Raw genomic sequence first — 19,199 nt, 5'->3', positions numbered from 1 at the left:
ATACCACCCAAAACTGAAGTGGGTTGCTGTCCAGCCTCACCCTTCTTTGCTGAAGACTTCCAAGTAGGGAGGAAGGGAACATTCTTATGGACCCTTGTAGGGGGTAGATGGACAGAAGAGACTTTCTGATGATGGCCATGTTTCCTGATGAAGTCATGAGGACCTCTGTTCTGAGTGATGGGGAAGGATGTGGCTGTTTTTGTATCAAAGATAATAAAAAAGGAAAAACTCTGCTAATTCAGTGTAAAAATAATTCAAAGTCATAAATCTCCCAAACTGAAAGCAAACTCCAAAAAGGCTAGTTTTGAAATTGGAGGTAATTAATTCCTCATGCAATGTGCTGAAATTCAACCCAGACATGCCTTTTTTGTTTTTTTGTTTCTTTCAGACAGTTTACAGACTGGTGGAAAGTAAAACCATGCAATCCCTTGGTGTGGTACAATTTTACTGTGTGTCTCTTTTTATTATTTTGCTCATTTTGCTCATTCTTTATGTGAACATGCATATAATGAATTCAGCTCCTCTTGCCTACAAGATTTATTTTACCCTGAGGATGTCTCTTCCCTCCATTGGGAATAAAATTATTAGCGCATTCCTTGATAAAAGAAAAAGAGCTTCAGACTAGAGCATTGAAGGTAAATGCTGACATATTTGAAATTTAGATTTTTTTTTTCAGCAAAAAAGCTGCAGCTTAGTGAAATCAGACTTGAAGTCAGCAAAATAAGGTTAAATTCCATATCCAGGGAATTGTAAGACTCCACACTGCCATAACATTCAGGCTCTTTTAAAACCCTCTTCTGCAGTCAAGTTGAAAATTTTTTTACTCCTAAATGTATTGTTTATATTTCCATCTCTGTACCTTTGTTTCATTTATTCTCTGATCCTGGCCCACCCTCACCGCCACTGTATGTCAGTGGGGATGTCCATTACAACTCAGATACACGAAAGAGAATACAACTTCTTTTTCTAGAACTATTTGTACTCTGTAAGACCTTCCACCCTTTTAAGGGACATCCTTGAAAGTGAAAGTGTTAGTCGCTCAGTTGTGTCTGATTCTTTGTGAGCGCATGGACTGTAGCCTGCCAGGCTCCTCTGTCTATGGAATTCTCCAGGCAAGGGGAGAAGAATCCCCTTCTCCAAGGGATCTTCCTGACCCAGGGATTGAACCCTGGTCTCCTGCATTGCAGGGGAATTCTTTACCATCTGAGCCACCAGGGAAGTCCTTAGACTCAATCAATAATTTAAAGAATGTCTCTAAAATCTGTCTTTGGGGATGATTGCTCTAATTTCCTCTCTAATTTCCATCCCCTGGCTCCTGCTGTCTTTAGAGTGGTTGGGTGTGTCGACTGGAGGCCTCATTTGCTCTCGTGGGCAGGTTCCCCCGTGGTCTGGTCCCTGGTTTTACATCAAAATGGTGCCTGGATCTACTTGAGGGACCCCTATCCCTCCCTGGCCCCAGTTGCACTGTGGCTGCTGGCATCGGCAGACAGCCAGGTCTCTGTGTGTTTTGCTGGCTTCTTTCCCTGATGTCTGCGGCAGATAAAGATGTCACCAAATCTTTCTCAGATTGGTCAGTGATGAGTGGGCCCTCTGTTGACAAGGCCTCCCCTTGGTCCTGCACCTGCTTCCTGACTCAGCTGCTCTGCTTAAGCTGTGCCAGGAGGTGATTTTGTGCCTGTGAGGTCTGGGGGCAGCCCCGCTGGTTCTCAGCAGTGTCTGATTCCCTTGGTCCTGATGGAACCTGTGGAGTAGACACCAGCCCTCTCCACCTGACTCCGTGCTCTTCCCTCTTCTCTCTGCTGGCTTGTCCCCAGTTTCTGGGACCCTGCATCACATTTTGCCCCTGATTCTCAAACAGGGAGGAAGGCAAGGGCCCTTTCTGCTTTTGGTGTTTCCCAGAGATTACCTGGCAGTGCCTCCCACAAATTCTTATCTGGACAGTGTTTAAAGTAAAGTGACTTCCTCTAGGAATTTCAGAGCTTGGTCACTATTTATAATTAATCTTTTAAACACATTTGGAGGAAAAGGGCAGTCACTCTTGGTAATGGAGTCTGGTGAATGAAGAACTGAGTATCACAAAAGGTAAACCTATCTGTCCCATTACAACTATCTGTTTATATCTCTCCTCTGGACAATGTCTCTATCAAATCTGACTCCCTGGTGTCTGGCATAGTGTCTGGCACTGCATAGATGCTCAATATTTTGGAATTGAATTCAATTGTGAATTCCTTTTGCTGAGTGGTCCATGCTTGGGTTGGCAAATAGGTATCAATAACCATTACTTTCTCAAAACTGTATAACGTTCATTATTGATGTCCCAGAAACAGAGGGGTCTTCTGATCCCTGAAGCCTGGCTCTGGTATGTTTTAACTCTCTAACATCTCAGATTTTCTAATAAAACTCCCTAATATAAAAGGCTGGAATTCACGCCTTCACGAAGTACCGATACCTACATTTTAAGGAGTGCAAAAAAGAAAGAAAGAAAAAGTATCCCAGAGGGTGCTGGAGGGTTTTGATTTTGTTTGAATGTATTTGGTGGGAGAGAGAAATGAGAGCTTAGGATTTGTGTACTTGCTTATTTCTTCTCCTTGATTGTGGATTTAACCTGGTCACTTACAGAAAAGGTTCCAGAGAGCACTCCTAGGTGGAGAAATACCCATTTGAAAGCCTAGCCAAGGAAATATCCATCAACAGATGGTTTGAGCAGAAAGATCCAGGGGCTCTGGGGAAATTTACTTTCTCCACTGGGTTATAAAGCTAGGTGGAGGAGACACCTGGAGATATGGGAGTGTTGGCTAATTAATCAACAAATATTTGTCATGTGTCATGTGTATACCTGCTACTGTTTTGGGTTCCGAGGAAGAATTATCTTTAGGGAGCATGAGCTTTTGAAGGATGAGGTGGCACAGGATAACAAAGGGGGCTGTCATGGGAAAGGATGGAAACAGCACCTAGATATTTGCCAAGAGATTCACACTTGGAGCTTAGACCACTGTCAAGGTACCATCTCATGACATATAAAGCGAGAGACAAAGTGAATTGAAAACACCATGTGTTTATTAGTTAAGTGTTTATTTGTATAGAGATTTCCTTCAATTTTCTTCTTGGCATTTTTTTGTCAAGAGTATGTGCTCTTTTTATACATCACTTTCTTTCTGACTTTAGGTCATGGATGGTTTGTTTAGCATTTTGAAGTTCAATCCTAGATTAAAAAAAAAACCAACATTGAAATTGGAAATGAATCTAGAAGAATCCTTTTGAGTTGTATGTATTTTGTCACTTTTAAATTTGTGTTAGTTTCTAGTAAGGGAGATGAAGCATGATTTATCATCATAACTGGGATTTCATACCAGGCTTGGACATCCAAAATAATGTTCAAGATTAATGAAGTCCTCTCGTGATGACACTGTCTTCCTGACTCTGTTTACTTTAGGGGTATTTAATTTTTAAGAATGACATTTTCCCCTGACATTATAGTAGGTTAAGTGGCTTTAAATATGATCACTTTTATTCTTTTTCAGCATAGTGTTTCAAAGTTTATAGTAAGCTGAGTTTTTAAACTTCCAGTTTTGGTATGCTTAAGCTTTTTATAACCATGATGAAGAACGAAAATATAAATATTTGTGTTCAGCTTTCTTCCTATGTGTTGGCATTAGTATAAATTCCCATATGATTTCTGTTCAAAATTATACTTTTGATTAGAAGCTCATATATGTAGTTTTATGCATATATTAGCACTTTTTGAGAAAGAAAATGAGACTAGGTAATATGGAAAGATAGGGGCAAAATGATCAGATCTTTCTCCTGAAGCAAGAACATAGGTGGTCTAATTTGCTTCACTCTTGGTGCACTGATAAAAAGGAGCTGCTATCCATGAAATAGGAGATCCTTTGTATTCATTTCATCTTTATTATTTCAATTATCTAAATGCACATGGTAAATGACACTGATTCATGGGCTTGGTGTGGGCAGGAGTTCAAAGGCCTCATCAGCAGAAGACCCGGGAACTGAAATGGAGCAGCAGCCCTCCCACCCCACCCCACAGTTACTCTATAATAAATTAACTTCATCAAGCAACTTCATAACTTTTATGGGAAGAAATGAGAAGACTCAATTAACATCATTATCTTCTTCATTTGGCACTTGCTTTAAAGTGTGATGAGGTTGGGGATTGGCTGGATAAAATAGAACTTGGTGCTAGCGGAGAGCTGCTGTTGAAGGCAAGCAGTATTTTAGTGAAAAGTGTAAATCACAATCACTTGACGGTGTAAGAAGTAGAGTTAGTTATTTCAAGGTGGGAGGAGATGGGAAGGCTCTCTGAAGATTCTGGTTGCAAGTGTAGAGCCTTATATCCCCCTTCCAGCTCTGCTGCAGATTGACATGGCTGGTCGTTTCCCCTCTCTAGGTCTCAGAAGGTAGGTCTGGTCATTTGGTATCTGATGCTTACTCAGGAAGGCTGTATTAGCGTTAGATGTGGTCTGTGATGAGACAGTGTGATGAACTTAGCCTCAGGTTTTATTTCCTCCCCAATTTTATCTCACTCCAGAGAACATCAAGGGAGTCCTATGTGTTAAGTGTTAGTTCCATTGGCACTTGGGGTCGAAGTCATGCGCTCATTTGTCGTGGGCCAGTCAGGTACTGGTCCCTCTCCTAACTTGTACTTCCAGTCCTTTGGGCCTGTTACATTTCATTGGGGGACTCTGTGATATCAAGTCCAGTTTGCTCAACTCCCTAGAAACAGCATGAAGCAATGTAACTATCAGCAGGCATCATTTCCTCTTGTGAGGGGTAGCATGACAGAGTATTGATGTGGGACTGGGACTGGCATCCTTTGATTGTCTACCTTAATATGACTTTACCAGCCAGTGAAAGTGAAGTCGCTCAGTCATGTCCGACTCTTTGCAACCCCACCACGGACAGTAGCCTACCAGGCTTCTCCATCCATGGGAATTTCCAGGCAAGAGTACTGGAGTGGGCTGCCATTTCCTTCTCCAGGGGTTATTAGCCAGACTAGCTGTTAAATTTCCTAATTATATTTAAAAAATGTTTGCCTTTAGGGTTTCCTCCATTTTGTTTTATTGGTGGTGTTTTGACTTAAATTATTGTGGCTGTATATAATATTCCTTGATGTTTTTAAGATCCCTGGAAATGATCTAGTCTAAACATCCAATCCCTGTCTGGGTCCTGTTCACACTTCTGACAGTGAGATCCTCCATCCTGCTTGAAAACCTCCAATGAGGGGAACAGGCTCACTCCTCAGAAGGTGCAATATATTTTTTAAAAGATATTTTTTAGAGTAGTTTTAGTATCAGAACAAGACTGAATGAAAGGTAGAGAGATTTCCTGTATACCCTGCCCCCACAAATGCTTAGCCTCCCTCATTATCAGAATCACCCACCAGAGGGGAGTATTTGTTACAAATGATTAACCTACATCGAACACATAATAATCACCTCAAGTCCATAGCTTACCTTAGGCTTAACTTTTGATGTTAACATTCAGTGGGTTTGGACAAATGTATAATGAGTTATATCCACTGTTAGAATATCATACAGAGTGTTTTCATTGCCCTAAAAATCCTTTGTGCTCAATCCATTCATTCCTCCATACTCATTAGCCCTTGGCAACCACTGATCTTTTTTTTTTTTTATTGTCGATGGTTTTGCCGTTTCCAGAATATCATATAATTAGAACCTTACTACTGTATGTAGCCTTTCAGATTGGCTTCTGTCATGCAGTAATTTGCAGTTAAGTTTCCTCCAAGTATGTTCATGACTTTGCAGTTCATTTCTTTTTATTGCTGAATAGTATTCCAGTATCTGGATATACCATAGTTTACTTATCCGTTCATCCACTAAAGGGCATGTTGGCTGCTTCCAAGTTTTGGCAGTTATGAATAAAGCTGCTATAAACATCCATATGCAGCTAGATAGAAGAATTTGAGTTTGAATTTTAACAGTTTTATTCCAGATTTATTATTATTATTATTGCTGTTATTTTAAATCGCAAAGCAATAAACCACAAGTCTAAGCAAACATGTTTGCTAAAACATGTTTTGGCATCTGAAACTTATTTTTCTCAATAAAGTTATGAGATATCCTTTGCCAAAACAGACACTGGGGTTTGTTGTGAAAGTTGTTAAAATATAACTGAAGCCTACTGCTGTTTTGAATCATTTGAATTTTTTGCATCTTCCCCCGAGTGGTGTGGTTTCCAGTTGAATTAGCTTGGAAAACTAGGTTGCTATCGCCTATGTGATCTTGAAAATTATTTTTAAAAGAAATAATATTCTATATATCTGTTACAAATAGACCATAAAATGGGGTTGGTAATTTGACTAATAGAAAAATTATTACACTTTATGTGACAGTTAACTTACTCTGGTTGTCCATTGGTAAATAGACAGGAAGAAATATAAAGGATCAGAGGCGTGAAGTTAGACCATAAAGTCCAGTGAATGCCAAAAAGTGAGCTCAAATACCAAGCTTTCAGTCCTATGCATGATTGTTTACAAACAGATTAGGATGAACATCTAAATAAAAATCTATAAAAGGCAAAAGGAAGAGAATATAACAATGTTGTATATTGATTCAGGTTTAATACATACATAAACTGTCATTGGTGAGGAAAGAATTTTGGAATGGTTCTTAGAACTCATTTTAACATGTGTTTCTATAAAGATGATGTAGAAAACTTTTTCCTGTGGAATATGCTGTTAGATGTGTACATTTTCAAAAGAGAAAGAAGGAAGTGGTCCCAGTATGTAATAAAAATCAGTGTTGAGATTGAAGCAACTTTTGTAAATCACATGTTTTAGGATACATATTATACTTTTATGGCTAATAGTCTGAACAGTCAGATATGTAGAAATGCAGGCATGGAATCTGAAAATATTTTATAGTCAATTACATCCTCTGGAGGCTAGAACTTTGGGTTGCCTGGTCTTTGATATGAGAGAGATTTGTGCTAAATTTAGTCTTTAAGATAAATAAATAGCCCCCTATGGGAGATTTCTAGCTTTTATCTGCCTTTGGTTCTGATAAGTTTCATCTTGGACTCTGTTGGTGCTACTAAGATGTGTCTGAATTAATTCCCTAGGATTCATCCCTGTTTCATTTTGAAGAATCCACTCATTTCTATAGTCTTAAGAATGAGTTTCCTCTTTTAAGCAGGAGCCACTGCACAAAGAAAATGACTTTTTAGATTTATTCATATCCTTCCCTCGCTCATGTCCAGGAAACAGGGAAGAGTTCGTAGATTCTCATTCATTCAACAAATATTTGTTGAGCACCTATATGCTTCAGGCACTGTGTAAAACACCGTTACACAGTCTTCATGGAACTTTCTGGGAAATGTAAAGATCTCCAAATCGCCCACATAGCCTATACGACTAAAAATATTCCTCCTCAGAACACCAAAACACGTATTAGTGTAAATGACCCAAAGTTACAAATAATGCCCATTGATCTTTATTCTGTGCAATTTGTGGATAGTAAACAAAATGTATTGAATATTTATTTTTCCCTATTCTCTATATAATTTACATATCTTTCACATATGAAATACAGAAGACACTTTAATGGAGTTGATTAGTTCATAGCCGTTTGGGTAGATGCTCAGTCTTGTTAGCTGCTGTCTCGGGAGTTCCTCTGCCTACTGCAGGTGGCTGCTCTCTGTCACCCTAGAAACAACATGCAGCAATTTGAATTCATGTTAACTTCAATTTAACTTCAGTCCACTTGGACTCTAGCTAGTGTAATTTGGGCCAGTAATAAAGGACTCCAGTAATAAAGGATGGCAGAGATTTCTTCTGTGATGTGGACTTATGAGAATTTCTAAATTAAGTCCCAAGTCTTTAATATGTTTTAGAGAAAGGTATGTGAGCCAATTGATTAAATTAATTGTAAAAGGGATAATAACAGGGTCCATTTCATCAGTGGGTATAGTATGACCTGAAAGGATGCATACTCAGGGCCTGGCTAGTATGCTGGTGGTCAGGCCTGAAGCTTGCGATTTGGGAGCCCTAGAAGAAAAAATACAGAATTATGAGTTAAAAATATAATAAAATTAGAAAACAGGGGGCTCAAACATTGATCAACTTGAAAACTAATTTATTTCATTAATTTATTTATTAAGAAAGAGAAAATGAAACAGGATGCTTTTCAAATTAATTCATCTACTGTAAATGCAGCATAGTAATAAATATTCCCTCATGGAATATAGTCTGACTGTAATATATGTATATTTGATTAAAATATATATACATATATATTAGAAGGAGAAAATCTCAAATTAAAAATTAAAAAGTTGGTAATTGTCAAAAGTATTACAACATCTAGAATAATAACATAATTTAAAAAATTAATTGACTCTGGATCTCTGACCTTGAAACACTTTTTTCTTTTGTCTTTGTCTTTTGTCTTTGATCTGTGTATTCTTTGGCCATCTCTTTGTATGACATATTGTGTTATACTTTTCTTTTTTTTTTAATTTTATTTTATTTTTTAAACTTTACATAATTGTATTAGTTTTGCCAAATATCAAAATGAATCCGCCTGTGTTATACTTTTCTACAGAGAGAACAGAAAGACAATTTTGTCTTTCCTCTGGCATGATTGATCAAATTAACTCTGTTTGTTTGGCTGTTGATAGTTTAAAAGTACTTTAACATCACAACTTACTATTGACACTGTGTCCTCCAAAGATAGAATGTTAGTTTTGCAGATGGGAAAAGCCCCATAAGCATGAGCTGTGAGACATTGCCACTTTTCTGCTTGAATAATGATCGACTGGAGACAGAAGCTAACAGCAGCTTTAGTTTTCACCTGATGTCCTGACTGATGTCCCATCTATTTTCATAGAACCTGCTTCTAGTGGACAATGTAGGTTTCTTGGCTGGGGAGATGTTGATGCTTTTTATACGTTTCTTCACCAAATGTTTTCCCGTAGGTAATGTTTTTTATTGTATCTGCACCCATAGTAGCATGTTAAAAGAATGGTTTTCCTTTTCTGATGATAAAAGCAACCAATGTACATGGGAGAAAATTTAGAAAATAAGAATAAAAATATTCTGGAAACTACCACAATTGTTATGACTGATTAATGTTTGGTGTTCTTCCTTCTAATCATTCCCTGGTGTGTATGTGTTTGTGTGTGTGTATGTGTGTGTGTGTGTGTGTGTGTGTGTATTTAATTGGTATATTATAAAGTTTTCTATCTTTCTCTTTCTCTGGCTTCATTGGTTTATTTTTATTTATTTTACTTATCATATTTTCCCTATTGCTAAGTACTTTTTCAAAAATTAATGTTTTTTTCCTGACTATATGATATTCTATCCTATGACTATCATGGTTTTCAGAAGCATTTTTTCTTGTTAGATATTATATCCATACAGACACACCCCAGTGTTCCCACTTCTATAAATAATGCTGTAGCAAACATCCTTTCATATAATCTTTGACTATATTTCTATTCTTTCTTTAAAATGTATTCCCAGGCTTAGAATAACTGGTCTAAAAATGGATATTTAAGGTACTTGAGTCCAAATTATCAAGTTACTTTCCAGGCCACAGTGTAATTTAAATTTTATTCCTAATGCCCTCTTGATGGTTAAGAGGAAGGATCTAAGCCCTCAACATTCTAGTTTAATGAGAAAATCAGATCTCAATTGCATTAAACTGTCCTGCCAAGAACATGGAATGTTGGGTCCGAAGGTAACAGTAGACACTGCTTCATTTCATGTGGGTCTGACTATAGAGATGAAGTGACTTACCTGAGGATGCACAGTTGATTGGTGGGTGTGGAGAGGTGATCAGAACCAGCAGGGCTGATGTCAACACTTAAAATTTATAATACCATACTCTCTATGTGATTTTCAACGTATCTAGTTAGATCATAGTGACCTATAAGATAGGCAATGCGAGAGTTGTGATGAGCATTTTACAGGTGAGAAAACTAAAGCCCCAAGAAATTGAGGACTTTGTGCATAGCCCTATAGCCAGTGTGATCAAGTTTGCATACTCTGTTCTATGCCGAGAGCCAGTGGCCTTAATGTTGGTGATACATTACAGTCACAGAACTCTATCTCAGACGAATTTCTCAGAATTGGGGGTTAGAGACTGATCCCATATATATATTTTTAAATCTTTCCAAAAGAGTCCAGTGTGTTACCAGAGTTGATAACACTGTCCTACATCTAGGATAGCATAAGATTTCATCTTTCCTGCCACTTCTGATCTTCCATTTGTCTTATCTGGAGCCTAGTGTTAAGAAGGATTCTGAGGCGTTCTTGTCTTAACAAGAAACTATGCATCATTGTAATGTCTACCATGAGCTGGGACTGGGGATTGACATCACAAGTGTCCTGGCTATCCTGGAACTCTACCATAGTACCATTCCACTCATAGTTTCTAGAAAATATATTCTCATTAAAGCTCTATAAAGATAAGGGCACAACAAGAGGGAGTGCTAGGGTGTGAAAGGCAAGCAGTCATAAAACATCTAAAGCAAATTGCCGTGACAATTTAAGTATTCAAAAATATTTTTCCAGCAGTGCTGTCCCTATGCCTGTGAAAGAACCATGGATTATAAACAGTGTAGCCATGAGTTAACCTTTCATTTTGCTAAGCTTGGGATTGATTTTGAAACCTTCCGAGATGTATTCTAAACAAAATGGGAAAGGAAAGGAAGACAGCTCAGTGTGGCTCTTTGGTGCTTGTGTTAGTTTGCTAGGACTGCTGTACCAAAGTACCACAGCCTGGGAGGCTTACACCATAGACATTTATTGTCTCACAGTTCTGAACCCCCAGGTCGAGGTGTTGGTAGGATTGGTGTCCCTGAGGCCTCTCTTCTTGCCTTGTGGATCGCTGCCTTTTTTCTAGGTCTTCACATGGCCTTTCCTCTGTACATGGAATCTTGGCATCTCTTTGTGTGTGCAAATGTCCTCTCCTTATGGTGACATCAGTCAGACTGGATTAGGGTTTACCCTAACAGCCTTAGTATAACTTAATCACCTCTTTAAAGGCCCTATCTCCAAAGAGAGTTACATTCAGAGGTACCAGGGTCAGGGTTTTAACATACACATTTTGGGGAGACACAACTCAGCCCCTAACAGGGCTGATCTTCGCAAAGTGTTGAAAATAATACCTATCTTGTTTATCAGGTGCTCAGGCTTCGACATGAAACTGTCTCAACCAGGGGCAATTTTGCCTCTCAGGGGACATTTGGTAACGTCCGGAGATATTTTTGATTGTCATAACTAGAGTGAGAATGGCATCTAATGGGCAGAGACCAGGGATGGGTAAATATCAGACAATGCATGGGATAACCCTCCAATGCCAAAGAATTAACCTGCTCCAAAATGTCAATAGTGTGAAGGCTGAGAAATCCTGAGATTTGGAGACGTCAGTTTGAATCCCTCTTATGTATCTAATAGATGTGTGACCTTGTAACACACTCCATCTTTATGAATATCCTCATCTGTAAAGTCCTCATCATGGGTTAAATAAGATAATCTATTACAGCTTTTAGCACATGGTCTGACTCCTGGGAAGCTCTCAGCAACCTGTAAGTGCTTTATAGATTTCTCACCCACAGATGCCTCACTTGAGAGCTCAAGTTGGAATTAGAATTGGGAGGTATCCAGAATGAGAAAAGAGGAAGGGGCATGCCAGGCACAGGTAGGTAATTGGGCCACAAGAAGGCAAAGTCCAGGGCTTGCAGAAGTATATTGAATTCCATATTTTCTTTGGATGTCTTCCAATTTCAAATATGTCTGCTTCACTAGGCGAAATATGGCTTGAATTAGGGACAGCCCTTTCTCTGAATGTAAGAGGTTACATCATGCATTTCCAGTATCTGTGCAGCCTGCTTCTCCTTCCTTGAAATCATTTAGAAAGAGGCTCATCGGGTACATCAGATTTCCTGCTCACGGTGTCAGGTCTAGAAAGCCTTGAAGGAGGTGGGGAGGGGGAGGCAAGGGAGTAGAAACATTTCTTCAGAGGGGAAAGCTGTCTGACACACACTAATATCCTCAGAAGTTTCTGTTAATTAAAAAGTTATTAGAATGCATCTCTGTATTAGAACGTACACTGCCTTTTATAAGCAGGTTTACCTGGGTGATAGTTTTTTGCTCTTTTGTTAGCTCCCTTCAACCCTGCTAAATAGTGTGGTCCATGGGCTAGCTGCATGGTTCTTGGGGGAATTTGTTAAAAATGCAGTATCTCGGGCTCTACTCCTGAGGACCTAGTGAGGCAGAACTCGCATTGTGAGAAAATCCCCAGGCAGGTCCTATACAGCATGAAAAGCCCTGCTCTAGTCTTTGTGTTATGGCTCCTTTCTTTTACTAGCATCTTGTTTTCACCTTTAATGGCTCCTTAGATCTCTCATAATTTGGTTTTTAATTGTGAGCCACTTCAGATCCCTTTTGGCCCTCACTGGGGTATAACTATTTAGTAAGTATAAAGTGTCATCTGTCTTCCAAACCAGCATAGAACTTTTCTGTTGGAGAAGTCCAAGCACTTTCTTACGTATTAGAGAGGATATTTTTTTGTAGCAGCTCTGTGAAGGAGAAAGAGACGTGGTTAGTAGTTTTAATTCAATTCAATTTTAATGTGCAGCTACCATTAGTTGAATATGTATTGTATATCAACCCTGTATATTACTGGGTTCCCAAATTCTATATGGTGGCTGTTTTAACTTCTATTTTATAGATTTAGGAATAGACCCTCAGAAAGGTTATTTTTCTTGAATAAAGAAGGTGGTGCCAAGCAGTGGCTTCAACGGCTTCATTAACTTCTAATCACTGTCAACAAGCCACCACTAAAAATTAACTGAATAATAATATGTTGATAATTTTGGAGAATTGCATGTAATGAATACAATTGAGCATGCTAAATAAATCCAATTTAAGACAGCCTCTTCTCACACTGCCACCCCTTCCAGCTAGCTCATTGTCCCTACTGCCCTTCCAAGTGGAACTTTGAAAGTGACACTGAGCCCAAGACCACTTAACTCCACCACATTGTCCCAGAGGGTCTCCTGGAAACTAAGGAAGAAAAAGTTTTAAGTAGCCTTTCAAACACTTTAAATCAGGAAGGATTTTGGAAATTTCCTATAGCATTATAAAAGACTGGCTATTCTACAGTCACTTCCTGTCCAGTTCCTTTCTTTATTAAATTTTATTTATTTAATCAAACTTTTTAATGTATGATGGTATAAACCTTTACTATGACATAAATGTTTATAATATTGGAGATATTTTAAGTTTGAAAATAAAAAATTTCTTTCTTTCTTGGTTTACCTTGAATTTGGAAAAAGAATCTTGGTACCAGTTTTTACTAAGATGTAAAATGCCAGATTTCTCCATTATGATACTCAGTAAAATTTTATCTTTGAATCCTTTAAAGACCAAGTACTTCATTTTATCTTGTTTCGTAGTCCCCAAAATTCTTCATAATGGATAAAATACCTACAGAATAACTTTTGTATTTTAAAGCCACTATTCCTAGCATTATGTAGAATTCACATATTCTAATTTTGTCACGTTTAGGTTCTGGTACCATACTGAATGGCAGCCATATAACTTCCATTTTTTTCTCACTTTTACTATCAAACAGAAAGACTTTGACCAGTTGTGTTAGATCAAGTAATTCCCCTTCCACACTGTCCCCCAGTGTTTCAGATGTAGAAAGGAAAGAAAAGGTGCAGTGGGCAAAGAAGACTCAGCATTGCGTCGGCAATGAGGGCTAGTATTTGAGGCCTGATGATGGTACATAAACTTTCCCGATGATGGAAACTCCCTTTCCATCATGCTCTGAGGGTCCATTGCTAGTTACTGTGACTAGAGAAGGGCTGGGAAGAGCTTGGAGAAGTGAAAAACCCCAGCAGTGGGGCTAGAGCAAGGGACTGCAGGGAGAGCAGGTCTATTGGGTTGCACAATCACATTAGAATCCTGGCTTTGCAGCTTACTGGAAACACATTTTGGGCAAGTGAGTTCACTGAGCATTTCCTTTGTGCGTTCATAGAGTGTAGATAACCTTGCAGCTCAGGCTTTTTGTAATAAAAAATATATATATATGACCTGGCACTTAGTATAGGTTTAGTAAATGGTAGTTCTGATGACACTAGAGATGATGATGATGAGAACTTGAAAATCAACTGAATTAAGAAACATTAAAGGACTATGATTATTCAGCCTTGAAAGAAGTGCCAAAGAAACAGTCTTCAAACAGTTTTCATGCAGGGATGGAACTGGCTTCTTCTGTGTTCTGATAGATTGAGTATGGAGACCATGGAGACCAATCATCTGATTTTAGTGAATAAGAAAATGTGCCTGGAAGTAGGCAGCCTGAGTCCAATATGGGTCAACTACATCCTAACTTCACAAATAATCAAATTAACCAATCTTTCTGAGGCTCAGTTTCCCCATCTGTAAAATGGAAACAACAGCACTCGGATACTTGAAGGGTTTTGTGAAACTGCACTGTACTTAGTGCAGTGCTGCACTAGCTTTTGTATTTTGATAACTAGCTTTTGTATTTAAATACAAGGCTGGCTCTTTCAGATGTGATTAGAATGTGAAGAAATGGCCTATAGAAAGACTCTGAAAAATCTGCCTTTGAGAAAGCATTTGGTCTGTTCAGGAGGTTGTGTTAGTGAGGAATGGTTCAGAGGGGTTCCTTCCTACTGTGGAGGCTCAGACACCTACCTGGGTGGCCTCCTGCACTGTGGAGAGAGGATGCCTTTCTCATGAGCCTGAACTCCAAGATTCATCAGTAGGACTGTTGCTAAAAAGAACCAGTAGTCTAATTTCTTGGAGAAGGCAATGGCACCCCACTCCAGTACTCTTGCCTGGGAAGTCCCATGAACGGAGGAGCCTGGTAGGCTGCAGTCCATGGGGTCGCAAAGAGTCGGACGTGACTGAGCGACTTCATTTTCACTTCACTTTCATGCATTGGAGAAGGAAATGGCAACCCACTCCAGTGTTCTTGCCTGGAGAATCCCAGGGACGGGGGAGCCTCATGGGCTGCCATCTATGGGGTCGCACAGAGTCGGACATGACTGAAGCGACTTAGCAGCAGCAGCAGCAGTCTAATTTCTAAGTTCCTTCCTGCCATATTGCCAAAGGACTACAGAATTGCCACTTTGGGCTAGTCTGGGTGATTTTCACAATGTTTAAATACTTTCAAGTCTATTTCTATTTTGATAGTATGCCATCTCGCTGTGTTTTATCAGTCTGTGTGATCAGAGCTTCTTAGGCAAGAAGCTTTAGGGTGGGTTCTTGCAAAATAAGCCAGTGAACACATATGTATCCTATGAATAGTGGGATTCTTTTCCCTTTCCCCATTGTGTCTGACACAAGATAGAAATAAAACCTGCATGATGATGGTTTACTATTTTTCCTCTTTGTTCTTATGGCTTAGTATCCATCTGACATCATGTTTCTATTAGAGCCAAGGGATATTGTATTGTAATTGTCTTTAGTGCCTAGCAATTAAGGACTAGGCATTCTGATGGGGTGGGGACTTGTGATCAGAAATAAGTGATCTGAAACAAGTAACATCCTATTTTTCTGAAAATGGTTTGGGAATTAAACAATAGGAGAAGGCACAAAATATGATCTGTTATCTCAGATTGTTTCTAAAACAAACTGCTTTCCAAAAGTAAAACTGAAATTTCACTGTAATTGCTCTGGCCTGCATAAATCCACTGGGTATTTTCCATTGGGCTGGAGTGGCAGAAATTTCGCAGTTTGCGCAAGTTACAAGAAATACTGTCTTAATTTCTTTGGGGCATAAAGGCTATCCACTGATTTGTGAATGGATTCAATCATTCATTCAATAATACCTACTTGAGCACCCGTTGTGCTCAAGGTGAATGTGTCATGGACCCTGCATTAAGGAGTTCATGCTTCTAGGACAATGTTTACTCTGACCAGCATGGGAATTGTGAGGTGCAGGTTTGCAAACACTGAGCATGGATCTCCACTCCATTTAGAACTCTGGGGTAAACTTTCTAAAAAGTGAGAACTGAGCTGACTCTTAAGGAATGAAGAATAATTAGTTAAGTTTTGGTAAAGTGAAACTGGAAGTCACTCAGTCCTGTCTGACTCTTTTCAACCCCATGGACTATACAATCTGTGGAATTCTCCAGGCTAGAGTTCTGGAGTGAAAGCCATTCCTTTCTCCAGGGACTCTCTACCAGCAAGGTATCGAACCCAAGTCTCCCTCATTGCAGGTTTGGTAAAGTAAATGAAAAAAGATTTCAGAGAGGGGAAAGAGCACATGCAAAAACACAGAGGGAGGAAAGTGTGGTAGGGTTATGGATCAAACAGAAGAGCAGAGCTGCACCAGGCAGCTGTGGGGGACACTGATTGTTAATTAGTAACTGAATGCAGTTTTCTGCTATGAAAGAAAGAAAAAGAGAGAGAAAGGAAGGACGGGAAGAAGGAAGGAAAGAAAGAAGGAAGGAAGAAAAAGTCCTGTGATTCCTTACTAGTTCCATGCTTCCACCAAATTTCAAGACATGTTTTCATATGTATTTAATCCCGTATTGAGAAGGGTCTATTGTTCTCTGTTCTCCAGGAAATGCTCCCTAGTCAAAACATCACTTGACATTCCATCCTCTTGCAACAAGCAGGATGACTGAAGCTGTCCTTTGTCTTGTAGTTATGATCCATGACAATTACATTACCAAGAATAACAGTCTTTAGAGCAAGATCCACAAATTTATCACTAGCGTTTAAATCAACGCCATCACTTAAATAAATATTCACTTTGCTAAATGACTTTCTCTGTCAGTGTCAGTGAGAAAAAGGAGTGCCTGGGAGCTTTTGTTTGCTGTTAGAAATGAAGGTGTGAGGAGTAGGGATGGGCAAATCGAAAAATACATTTTTCAGATAGTTAAAATTTCAGCACTGTGAAGTAAGTGGAGTATTTCTGAACATTTACGTGAAAGTATTTAGCTTCAGGATATGAATGAGCTTCCTAGTTACCGGGAGGTAAAAATCAGGAAAGAGAACTGTGAAAAAGTACAAAACATTTTAACACCTGTCTGTTTGGAGTAGTCGGTAGGGTTGTGAATGCCCTGCCAGGTGGCTTTTTAAGCTCTCCCTAATCTCTACCGAGTCTGCTTTCTTCTCTCACAACTGGAGCAGCTTGTTGCTCCTCTCAGACTCAGCAGAGCTATTGTTGATAACGTAAAACAGTGAGCCTGAAACGTCTATGAGTGGCCCGTATTTCTCTGTCTGCTTGGATGAATTGCTCTCTAACAGAAGTAATAATAGCAGTATGTGGTGGTGAACCAGGCATTTTACAAATACGATGGGGGTCCATCATGAACCTCCCAAACTGGGAAGCAGCTGGACTTCAGGAAGGGGTTCTGCAAGGAGAACCCTGAGAACCCGAGTGCCTGCATTCTTGGCTTCTCCTGGGTTCTCATCTCTTTCTTACAGAGTAGGCTTTGCTGTTCAAGTGTGCAGGTGGCAGAAAAGGACTATCTCTTAGATCTGATCCAGATTTTACAGGGACTGACTTCCCCTTGCTTGGGTCCCTCTGGGTCAATAAACTGCAGCCAGATTGTGGGTCAAGGAGTTCCCACTCACCTATGAGGGTAGAGAAGAGCCATAAGTTAATATTAAGCCAGTTGAGTCATTCTAGAAGATGAAAGCACGGTTCCCATTTATCTGAGGCAGTGGCTCAGATGAAGAGATATAGAGGGACTCGGATGGCAAATGACTGAGTGGATTAAAGTGGAACCCAGATCTCAGGTTTTGGTTCTCTCCCTATTTGAATATATTTCATTCAATCTGACTAATAGCTTATTTGAGTAGACTCTAACTGTTTTGAGAAGTAATTCTAAGTACTAGAAGATAGAATCTAAAAGAATTATACCCCTGCCTCTCCCCCAAAGATTATCTTTTTCTCTTTTCCTTTACACATTTAATTGGCCCAGGGTAAAATTAAATTGAAATTATCCCCCTCCCCAGTAAGCTTTCTTTCAAACTCTAATTTTATAAGATTGTTAGAAAAGATTTTATCAAATGATTTTAGAGATGAGCAATAAATACATCCCACATTTCTTACAGATCCTAAACCTCACATCTCTCAGTCCTGAGACTAGGCCTGTGAGGTGTCACTGTGGCTTTCTTGAAGGGCCCTATGTCTCTTGCAGCAGCATGTGATCTTGTTTGAGGGACCCGGGCACTTGGAACTATGGAGGAATTTCCTTTGTGTGAAACTTAGTTCAAACATGCTCTGACACGCTTGGTGGAGTTGTTTATGGGCTACTTCCTTTCAACCCCAACCAGCAGGCTCATGGCTGCATTTCACAAGCTATTAAAAACATGAGCACTCTCCTTTTCTTGTGTGTGTGGCATCTAACCATTTATTTTGAATATTACATATTTGGAAAAGCATTCAAAATAGAAAATGATGGCTTTGGGGGATTCTGACTATGCCCTGAGTAAACTAGATCTATAATCTGAAACATATTCACATTATGCAGGAATGATGACTGTGGTCTGTTGCCATGAGTTTTTTCAATACTTGAAAGCTTCATTTTTCTGTTTTCAGGGAATTATGTTTTGATTTCTGTTTTCCATAGACAGTAGCAGACACTCACCTCCCTTAATCATTCATGACCTTCCCTCACTGTTTTTATTTTGGCTCCAAAGAGTTTCTCCTTCTCCAAAAATACCCTCCAGAACATTCAACATTTTTCTCAGTATCACTTAAACCGATACAATCTTTTGTTAAATTACATTCTTAGAGTTTATGAAACACTTTTAGGAACATTTTATCATTTGATCCTCCCTTAAACCCTGTGAAATAGTTATCATGCTCATCTCCATTTTACAGATGAGGAAACTGAACTTCAGAAAATTCTTGAAGGTCATACGTGGTGGGATTTGTGCCCAGGGTCTCTTTCTACAGAGTGTGTGCTATTTAATCTTTTATTCATTCACCCATCCACTCAATCGGTTCATTCATTCACAATGATTTATTGCCAGTAATGGGACATCCCAAGTTGTTCAGCAGTAAAAGAATCCACCTGCCAAGCAGGAGATGTGGGTTTGATACCTGGGCCGGGAAGATCCCCTGGAGAAGGAAATGGCAACCCACTCCAGTATTCTTGCCTGGAAAATTACATGGATAGAGGAGCCTGGCAGGCCACAGACCATGGGGTCAGAAAAGAGTCAG

Source organism: Bubalus kerabau, chromosome 8, assembly GCF_029407905.1.
Source record: "Bubalus kerabau isolate K-KA32 ecotype Philippines breed swamp buffalo chromosome 8, PCC_UOA_SB_1v2, whole genome shotgun sequence".
Lineage (NCBI taxonomy): Eukaryota > Metazoa > Chordata > Mammalia > Artiodactyla > Bovidae > Bubalus > Bubalus kerabau.
This window is presented reverse-complemented; position numbering follows the sequence as displayed.